Source organism: Astatotilapia calliptera, chromosome 12 (genome assembly GCF_900246225.1).
Source record: "Astatotilapia calliptera chromosome 12, fAstCal1.2, whole genome shotgun sequence".
In the NCBI taxonomy this organism is placed as follows: Eukaryota; Metazoa; Chordata; class Actinopteri; order Cichliformes; family Cichlidae; genus Astatotilapia; species Astatotilapia calliptera.
This window is the reverse complement of record NC_039313.1, coordinates 25,398,699-25,409,083: the sequence shown is the minus strand read 5'-3', so window position 1 is coordinate 25,409,083 and position 10,385 is coordinate 25,398,699. Positions and strand designations below refer to the sequence as shown.

Below are 10,385 nucleotides of genomic sequence, written 5' to 3'. Positions count from 1 at the left end.
AGTCCTCACAGTTCACTGGGCCCTTTAAAGTGAGCACACCCACCAGGGGCCCTAAAGACTACAAAAACTACAAACACTCGGCTGTCCAAGCTCACTGAGACACACAGATGCACACTTGCATGCATACATGCACACACACACCAACTGTTAACAGCCCATTTATCTTCAATACAATGGAGAGACAATAACAAAGACAAAGATATTATCTGCCTCGGCTGTTAGTTCCACCGGACAGGAATTTTGGCCCTTTCCGTCACAAAATGTACGACATAAATGAAGTATTAGCTTTTATTTATCAGATTTTTTTTTCCCAGAGAAAAGATATAGATCCTCCGATGGTTTTGGGAGGACAAAGTCAAAGAGCAGATCAGTTTTCAGACATGGCACACTCCGGTGAGCATACGCGCCAAGATCAAAGCTACCCCTTTGCCTACCGCAGTGCATCCCCAACAGATCTGACAAAGTGTCCCCATTGTGTGACACCCCCCCCCCACCCCCCCGACCCATTACTGATAAAGAATTGCTTCCAGAACCGCCCCCTCGGAGGCCGAACCGGTCCTGCGTGGAGCTGCAGTTCGTGCTCTGAGGGGAGCTGCGGCACGCTGATGAACACACACGATATGACATGTCAACTTTCATGCAGTAAGACAGCATCAAAGAGGCTAGAAGCGACGTGAGGCTTTTCTTTGGCATCGACGAATTCCTTCAAGAATCTGACTACACCAGAAAACTTCACCAGCTGTTCTAATTACTCTATTTTTTCATGGGATTATTACAAGAGTATGTTTGAGCATTTCGGAAAAAGAACAGTTGCTGGGTTTGGCAAGTTCCTTCCAGTTGTTTGGTGTTTTTACTGAAGCAGGACTTCACATGACTTGGTTTCCTTCCTTGCTTAAAATAAAAAATATTGCAGTCAGGTGTATTACACAATCAAACGTGACATTTCCTTCAATTGATTTGGTTTGTTTGGGGATCGCTTGTATTTGGAGAAATAGGCAAATATGTGCACACACCCACGCCACGCACACCTGAGCATTTACACTTACACATTGTGCTGGCTTGCTCTGCCACGTCCACAGCCTCAGGCATGTTCTCGGTCCCTCCCTCCCTCGTAATTACTTTGGTGATCAAGGTCAGAGCAGTAGTAAAGCACACTAACCCTTTAACCTTCTGTGAACTCTCCCATTAGTCTACCTTGGAAGCCGATGCGTGGTTTCAAACACTGTCGCCCACGATGAGCCAGTGAATTAGTCTTGGCATGAATCTAAGAGACAGGTCTAAAGGATTGCCGGTGTCTCTGCGTGAATCCGACGCTGCTGAAGAGACAGCAAGAACGAGAGGGGGTCAAAAATGCAGTGTTATCAAACACCCCCACCTTCCTCACCGAATCCCCTGCCTGGGCTCACAGAGAAAGGACAGACTCCCATAACGCGCCACGCCGTTCTGCCAGCCCTCGGGGCTCCTCCAGAACAGCTCAGGAATTCAGATTTGGGGTTCGACGAGGTCTACAGCTGGGAGGAGAATTTCTACCATCCTCCTTCTCACCCTCCTATTGTCTGGCAGTGGCATCCCAGTGTTCCCTGTCTGGCTCAGTTGTTCTCACAGCTCGCTGTTTTGATATTAGTTTTGCTCAAGGGCAAGGGTCAGCCAGGCTGTGACATCCGAGTTTGACGGGAAATGAATTGCAAACAGTGATCACGATAAAGGTGAAAATTTAAACTGGGATCGACTGTGACAGAAAAAACAGAGGAGAAGAAGAGAGCTGTTGTTACTAGCAGATACGCTAATAATAATGATATCGCCACTGCAGTTATTAATAATAATCCTGGCAATTAATATGTTTGTGTGTGTGTGTGGGTGTGTGTGTGTGTGTGTAGGTGGTCCAACAGACATCCTGACATCATTATCATCATCACTGTGTCCTACAGTGTCACAGTGGTCCAATGCCAAGCTTTGGAAGCCCACAACTTCACTGGAGGCTGATAAGAGGACTAAATGATAAGTCCAGGGGGCTGCCATCTTTTTACGTCCTCATCCAGTTTTGCTGCATGCAGTACACAGACTATTTTCCAGGGGGCAGTATTGAACTAAGAGAGAACCACACTGGTGACTGTTGAGGCAGCAGAGACACTACTTCTGAGGGTGAACACAAGGTTTAAGGCAAATAATCAAACTCTTATTGATAACTCTGTGACATGGATAAAAAAAAACATTTATATGGATTGAGCAGCTGAATGAAGTCTAAAACCCAATTTGGAACATGATCATCATTTCGCTGACCTGTGAAATTGGAAACCTGACTTTCTGTCCTACAACATCTTACATCTTTTTGAGTGACATAATTGTTCGAGATTGTATGTTTCTGGGAGCGCTGATGAGATAAGACACAGTAATTATATCACCTCTAAGTACTGTGATCTTTCTATACCAAGTTTTACCATGTAAAAGCACCAGGGTCGATTCTTTTTTCCCCCTTCCCTTTTGTCCAAACAGCAATTATACAGTACTGTAGAATGAAACAAAAGGGCAGCATTGGCCTTCAAAACCAAATTCTCATCTTCAGACATCAAACACGTTTGGCATTTAAGTTCGTTCGATCGCTGCTTTATCTCAAAAAATCGGCTGGACTGCAGCACGGCGACAGAATGAAAAGGGTGTTCACAGCTGAGGCCACACTGTTGCCTTCACATAGAATTTGATGGACAGCTGAGATGGACCGGGGAGATATTAAGAGTGGGAGAAGGATATGACCAGGATGCAGATGAGGCTTGTCAGAGCGGGTTGGAGGAGGAGGAGGGGTTGGTCGCTGGAGGAGGGGATGGACAGAGGGTGGTGGTGATGTTCGGGGAGGGGGGGGGGACTGGGTGAGCAGCAGTATGCAGGTGGTGACTGGCTGGTGCTCCTCAGCTGGGCCTGCCGCCAGCTTGGCCCCCGGGTGCCCTGCTTTGAATTCAGTCCTTTGTGCTGCCCTGTGTAGGTCAGACAAATTCATGTCTCATCATCCTCTGAGATAGCCAACGATACAGGATAATGACTCAGCTGCAGTTTCAGCTCTGTCGCCTCTGCTGTAAAATATGTTCATCAAAACACTCGGATCTTGCCTGATTCCGTCATGGGGAAAGTACCTGAAATGAACGCACACACAAACAACATTTTTATCCGTTGCTGCGTTCGCGACAGACAAAAATGTGGCATTGGAGGAATTTAAATCAATTCATTGCCGCTCCGTTTGGTTCACTGATTTTGACAAATCTGTATTTTTCAGACAGAGCAGTAACATATTACCTCCAATGTTGCCAAAATAAACTGTTAAGTTAGTGGAATTTCACAGTAAAATATTCATGCATACATACTAATCTGACAGTAAATTGAGTTTTATTTCATGTCTGAATTAAACTGACAACTTAATAACTGATAAGCCTTCTTGAGAGCCCACGCAGTCATAGCTCAGCATACTCACACACTCACTCACACACACACACATACATACCTTTTTATGTCTTTGGGAGGAACCAGTGGGTCAGTGGCCTGGGTGTCGGCCTACTTAGGCCGAGTCAGACTAGTGGACAGGCTCTAATGAGAAGCAGGAGCAGTGAAGTGGGAGTGGGACTGGCTCTAGGGAGGGGTCACATAGGGTTAACTATCAAAGATGAGTGCAAACCTATCCCTGTGGAAAAGACTGAAGAAAACATCGCCCCGCACACGCTAAGCTCCGCAAAGTGGGAGTTCCTCATCTTAATTAATCCAAGACACAAGGTCCTCCCCCTCCAAGTAAAAAATTTTGCTTCGCTCTACAAAAGTATGAGTGTTAACACACCTACATGCTGTTTAGTTTGTAGAGTTTTTTTCTAGTGCATTTTGATTATGTCACTTTGGAAACAGGGTAAGCCTCTATTATTAGCTGAGCAGAAGCTCATACAGTAGACGAATAACAAAAAAAACAAACCAAAAGTGGCATTTAGATATTTATTGAAAACATAAGTAGAAGAAAAGCTAATGCATATATGGGTAACCACAGATGAAATATGAAAGCAAATTTATTACCGGAGCTGGAGAAATTTTGTGTGGGTTCGTCGAGAAACACCCAGCAAATTTTGGAAAACTGCGCCGTGATAGACAGTTTAAACCCGAAGGAAAACAAAAACAGATGTGGAAGTCTAGAATTAAACTCGTCACAAACTATCGGCAGCTACAGACTTGTCTGAATGGCTGATTGTACAAGGAATCACTTGCTACATATTCATGTAACACAGCAATTCAAATCAGGAGCTTGTCCAGTTTATCAAACGGGTAGAATGGGAGCAGTTTAGATGATCGCACATTTTCACACATCTGCAAGAATTTTCAGCAAGGTTTGTTTTTTTAATCAATTACATTGATCTAATTCAGTTTGGCTGTCAGCAGCTGTCAACCCAAGCCTCGGTGTTTGTTCCCCAAACTTTAGAGTGCATAAGAGCTACTGGGTAAATCTTACTTTTCGAGCATATTCATCATACATATGAAAATGTCGGAAGCGTTCCAAACAAACCAGTGACTCGAGAAGTTAATTAGAACTTCTTCTTTTTTTTGTAATGGCTTCAGATGTAATTTTGAAGGAGCTACCATGGTGAACCAACACTTTGTTGTTTAATAACACTAGCTACAGTATGGCTACTAGTTTAATTTGCAATTGATCCCATCTCCCCCTGCAGCTCTTTCTGCAACTCTCACAATGAGGACCTTTCCTCACAGCAACACATTAGTTTGCCTCCACTTGACCAGACAAGGATTTCACTGGTAATGGCCCCTTTAATGGCCTACGGGTCCTTGGGTATTGGCTGTAAAGGCTATATTATTGAACGGTCACTACTTGACGGACATTTTGTGTAAATGTGTAGAATTTTCCGCGCCGCAACTGTAACCGACTGCTCAATCAGGCGAAATGAACGCGAGACCACCGAGAGTGAGAAAGAGAATGTGAGCACCCTGCGAGAGGACAGGGCATGTCAGTAAACCAGAATCAGCTCAACAGCCAGGACTCTGTCAGCTTTCACTATCTGAAACACGCCGGCTTTCTGCTGCAGCTGCCCCGGAGCGAACAAAGTCGTCTGTTCAGACACGCCGAATGTTTTGGGCACCTCCTCTTACATCAAAGGGATTTAATAGACAGGCAATGATCATTAGCTAATTTGAATTACATGATGACTGAGAAGAGAGATATTGAAGTCATGTGTGTCCTAGTTTGTCATTGAGTGTAAAAGAATAGTAACTCTGCTCATTACGGTGCATTGACAGTTTACAAGATCTTTTGATATATTAACATGGGTAGTTTCTTCATATCTGCCTCACATTACTTTATTGTTTCAGACCTGGGTTCCTCCTGCTGAGATCATTTACTGTTTTAGATTGTCCTAGGCTGAAGTCATACTGAAATTCAAGCTCCCAGACATGGCAAATTAATCCAGTCTGATCACAGTGATCCCATTTGCTGGAGTATCTTTGTTGTAAACACTAAAGATGGCTGGCACCTGTCTCCTCACATACAGCACAGCATTGGCAAACTCATCTGCTTTGCATATTTATGTTTTAATTGCATTGCAACCCGCACGGTCTATTAATGTTGCTCTGTTCCAATTGCTGGAGTGACACAAATATGCCATGTTCCCCGTCAGCTCTGGTGTGCATGCGGCAGAGGAAGCAGAGCGATGTGCTATTCAGGAGGCAGGGGTATCTTTCAAAACCAGCCTCAGCTTTGCATGACCTCATCTGTGTTTTCCACTACGAAGTGCAAAGATGTTCCTCACTTCAAGGCGTCACGGCAGCACGTTAGAAACTGCGGCCAGCGTGTTGTTTTGGGTACTCAGACGATTAATGACTTTGTCCCTCAGTTGAATGGCAACAAAGTGGTTTTTATCTTCTGCATCGTTTCACGTAGTTTAAACACAAACTTTGGACCGAGAAGATGGAATTCAACGTTCCCAAGGCGAGTCAACAAGAAATGTCAAGAAGAGACATGCACCTTCAAAGGGAAAGCCACAGGCAAGGGTTTGTGGGTAGGTTTCTGTGCAATGGCAGCTCTTTGTCAGGGCTTGCTGCCTTCTCCCGAGCCTCTGGTTCCCAAACACCCGAAGAAGAAAATGAGGCCATTCTGTCAATCTGCAAAGTTGACACCACTGCTGCTGCTGCTGAGTGGCTCAAAATCCTCCCTTTGTGTTTGGATTTGTGAGCTCTTTTTAATTATGTATCAAGAAAGACTCAAAAGAACAAATTGCATCAATACTCTGACAAGGTTAACAATGCCCTATAATACAGATGCAGGTACACATGCAAAACATAGAAAATAGACCCAGAGCAGCTGTGTTAAAGGCAGTGCTAAACACGAGCAGCTATGTTTTCTAGGCAGTTGGACTGGTTAAAATAGAAACTTATCTGTTTCTTCCGATGTGCATTGAATGGAGGCCTTAGAAAAGCGACGAAAAATGCCTCCTGTGCTGACATGCTGTAAAGCTACTGCCAGCAGTTGGTTAGTTAAGCTTGGAAGAAAGACAGGAAAATGGGAGAAACGGTTAGACAAGCCAAGCCTGAAGGTAACAACGTCCACGATGCCTGGCACCCTCATGGTGCTGAAATCATTCAAAATGTTAACACCAGAAAAATCATAACTTTTTGTTCTCAACGTTTTGAAACAAACGAGATATATATATATGTAGATATGTAGATAGACAGAAGTAGAGAGCTGTGTAGCTAAGGAAAACCCCTGTTGTTGCCTTTTTCAGTGGTAAAACTAGCTCACTGAAATACATAGGGATCTCTGCCACATATTAGTCAAACATCACTTCCTGTTCTCAAAAAGAGCCTGTTTAACACAGAAAGCTGCTGCATATTCTGTATCACGAACCTGGCAACATTACGCATTAAATAACAAAGTTTTACTAATTTTATTTCAATGCCCTGCAAGGTTCTTAGCGCTCAGCGCCAAGGAGTTCGTCACGTCCCGCTTGTCAGCACAGGAAGTCAGCAGAGCGCTTTCACCGAGGCGGGCACAGCGAGTCTGATGACATGCATAAAGGTGGGGATGAGGAACATGTGAACTCAGAAACTGACGTGCCTCCTTAGCAGCAGGGACGCCTCTACCCCCGAGGAAGCCCTGACTTCAAGATTCGGGGCAGCCCGTTCCGATGCAGCGCCATGCGAAGGTCTGACTGCACTAAGCAGGAGCTCTGAGAAACTCGAGCCTGGAGCAAAGGCACGCATGCTGATACGCACAGCAGAAAGAACCGGCTGGGGCAAAAGCAGGGCTGAGGCTCGGATTAGATCACATGTTACTTTGAGAAAAAAAAAACACCATAGTACACGGCTGTGTTGTGCTCGGGTGGCTCTAGTTAGCCGACGGACTCTAGTGTAATCAATATTTACTCATAACGGCCACACAGGGAGGTCGCGACCTTTGGTGTTGGTGGCTGGTTATAATCTTGAGTTAGGGCTCGTAGATCCTGATCTATTGGAACGCTCAGTGAACAATTTCATTACAGCTATCAGTCATGATGCATATTACAAGAGCTGGTGATAAAATATCTTTACTCATTCATCAGCGGAAACCTGTTATAACAGTCTTAAAGCTAATTATTTGTCCGTTCAAGCTATCGGCGTGCTTCCTATGGCAAGGACTTAAAGGTCACGCTGTCTTTATTACACACAACATTTCATCTCTAAATCCATCTTCATTAAAACAGTGGGAGGACAATGGCCTTCCTTGAACTCCCAACACTTAACCTCGCCAGGCACAACAATATTGTAAAAGTGCAAATCTCTCTCCAAAATGGCCCCACAGTTAATAATTAAGCCATGACATTTGGGGGAGACACCAAAAAATCCATATGGTGAAATTTACTAACCTTTTGAAAAGCTAGCAAGAGGAGGCAGTTCATCCGCAGTTTATTTGGGGCCGTTTTAGTCCATATAATAAAAACACACCGAAAGGTCGGGTGGCGCACAAAGGATGATTGTATGCTGTTAACTGGAAGAGAGCAGGAGGCTAATCAATGCTCTCCACATCAAAACTCTATTAGAGGAGCGCTGTCTCTCGGGAGGGGGATTGGACAGAAAGACAGGACGGACAAATGATATTCATATGTAACACTATGGATTATAATTGTCATGATGTAGTGATAATCGTGCTGGTTCTTGCTACAATGTAAAAGGTCAGTTTGGGGCAGAGTCACACTGACCTCTGTCCTCTGAAAACACAAATTATTAAATTACAGTGGGTCAAATGTTCAAACGGTGGGAGTCAAATGTGGCCCAGTGGTCATTAGATGATCTCAGTGCAATAGCTAGCATGGCACTCAGTAGATACTGATTTACAGTTTTAAAAACATCTTACTAATTAGCCGGATTTAATTTATTTAAACAAACAGAAAAGCATCTTTTATAACCAGTTAGGTGGAGGACGTGGGTCAAGCTCTATTTTGAGAGCAAGCGTATGTCTTTTAACTCACTGACGGTCTCCAGAAAGTCATTAAGGGTATATAATAAATAGGGTATACATGACAGGAGGTGTGCCAAATACAGAATTCCTAACAGTTTGGTTTAGCCCGCACTGGCTGTTGACTTTCAGATTTACTGTCCACGCTCAACTCTGAGTGTACACTGCGAGTGATTTATCAGCCTCACAGGTGAGTTCTGTCAAAACATCCAGGGCTTAAATATACAGCTCTGGGCTCACCTTTTCCTGCATCGTATCCTACACCCAGAGGTAATGTTTGTGTGAGCTGCTGTGAACAGCCAGGGGAGACTTCCTCCTCTCCTGTTTGACTTCATCCACACAAGAGTGAAGGAGTTACTCTGAATTCAGACTTTAACAAGCTTTCAGATTACTTTTATATGCACACGTACTTTGGGAATAGGAGTAACTCAAGTAAAAGTCTTTCTTTCTTTTTTTTAAGGCTCTCTTAATAAATTGCCCGAGAAACCTGAACTGTATTGCACTGCACACACACTCTTCCTCCTAATGTGTTTAATATGATTGCTGCATTTATCTGCCAGAGTGACGAACTTAATTCTCTGCTCCCAGTTTGACAAATGCACAGCGCATCCACGACACACCCTGTTGGACAAAGGTTTGCTTGAACTGTGCCGGTGTCTATTTTCCGGAAGGTAACTTAACACAAGGAGTAATCATAAACACAGGTATCAGCTGGCCGCGCACGTGATGATTTGGAAAACATATCAGTACTAATTACCAATCGCTCTTCATGTGAGTGAAATTTGATTGACCTAGCTTGTCATTTAGTCCTCAAGAGAATGCCAAAATTACAAGTGTAATGTGGGAGCATAAACTATCCTCTGCTAGAGCTAGAGTTGAAAGACAGCATGGGGATTGTAATCTGCATTATTACACCGCCGCACAGCCTGGAGCTGGTACACTGATCATAAAAGCAAAATTCACTTTGTGGACAATTAGAATATTTGCCTGAACTTTAATTTCTTTGAAGGCCTTATTAGTGCTTAGTATTACTTCTTAAAACATCTGAAGGGAGAAACGAGGCCTCATATGAGTCAATCATTGTGACGGCTGCCATCTTTGGAGCCAAAAGTGACTATATTTGGACATGAAGGTTGAATTTTAAGTCGATTAAAGTTAACTTGCTTGGCTACACTAAATAACCACACGCACAAATAACCTAGTGGAGTTTTACTCCCCACAGTTAGCACATCTGCCGCACAGCCCGCCATATTATTTGTTAAATAATTGCATTAAAATTGCTCCGCAAACAAAGCTGAGAGGTTCATGTATTTATGTGTGGGCAGGTGAAGACAATAGACAGTCCATGGTAAAAGACGAATGTAAGCACCGTGATGTCACCCCTTGGTTTTACAACCCACATTTTGAAGCTTCAACCTTGAAAATTTTTATACTGACTTTCAGAGCCAGAAGTCACCACAAGCCGGATGAGAGGGTGGAGAGCTAACGCTAGCCAGCTTGGTTAGCAGCTGCATCAATAAACTGTGTGGGTGAAATGTACAGGCACACATGTTTGCTAATTAGTGCTGCAATAACAGGCTGATAAAATACTAGAACGTTCCTCACCAGAACGGAAGTACAAACTTCTTGGATGGTCTGTACCACAGGGCGAGCTATAATGCTAACCAGGTAATCCAATAGAAATGCTCTAAAGCACACACATGGTGAAGAGATCCAATGCAGTTACTGGAACGAGGCAGACGGACAGACAGTGATTGGCTGTCAAGGTGGCCACGCCCATAACTGTTGGGAACTATCAAAAGCCTTTTTTTTTTTAAACTATCCTTTTTAACATAAGAGTTGACTTTTAGAGCCAACCCACATGGTACCCCTGTGAGATTATCACATAGACTAAAACTGACATTTTAACTTCATCAGTGTG

At 43.8% G+C, this 10,385-nt stretch overlaps 1 long non-coding RNA gene across 1 annotated transcript; it reads right to left on the bottom strand.

Annotated features, from left to right (window-relative positions):
- Positions 1-1,872: 1,872 nt before the first annotated feature.
- Positions 1,873-10,133, bottom strand: LOC113034041 (uncharacterized). Its single transcript, XR_003274113.1, has 3 exons — positions 10,070-10,133; positions 3,491-3,615; positions 1,873-3,125 (listed from the first exon to the last, which is right to left on the bottom strand). It is a non-coding gene; the product is annotated as an uncharacterized LOC113034041 (long non-coding RNA).
- Between the last annotated feature and the right edge of the window lie 252 nt (positions 10,134-10,385).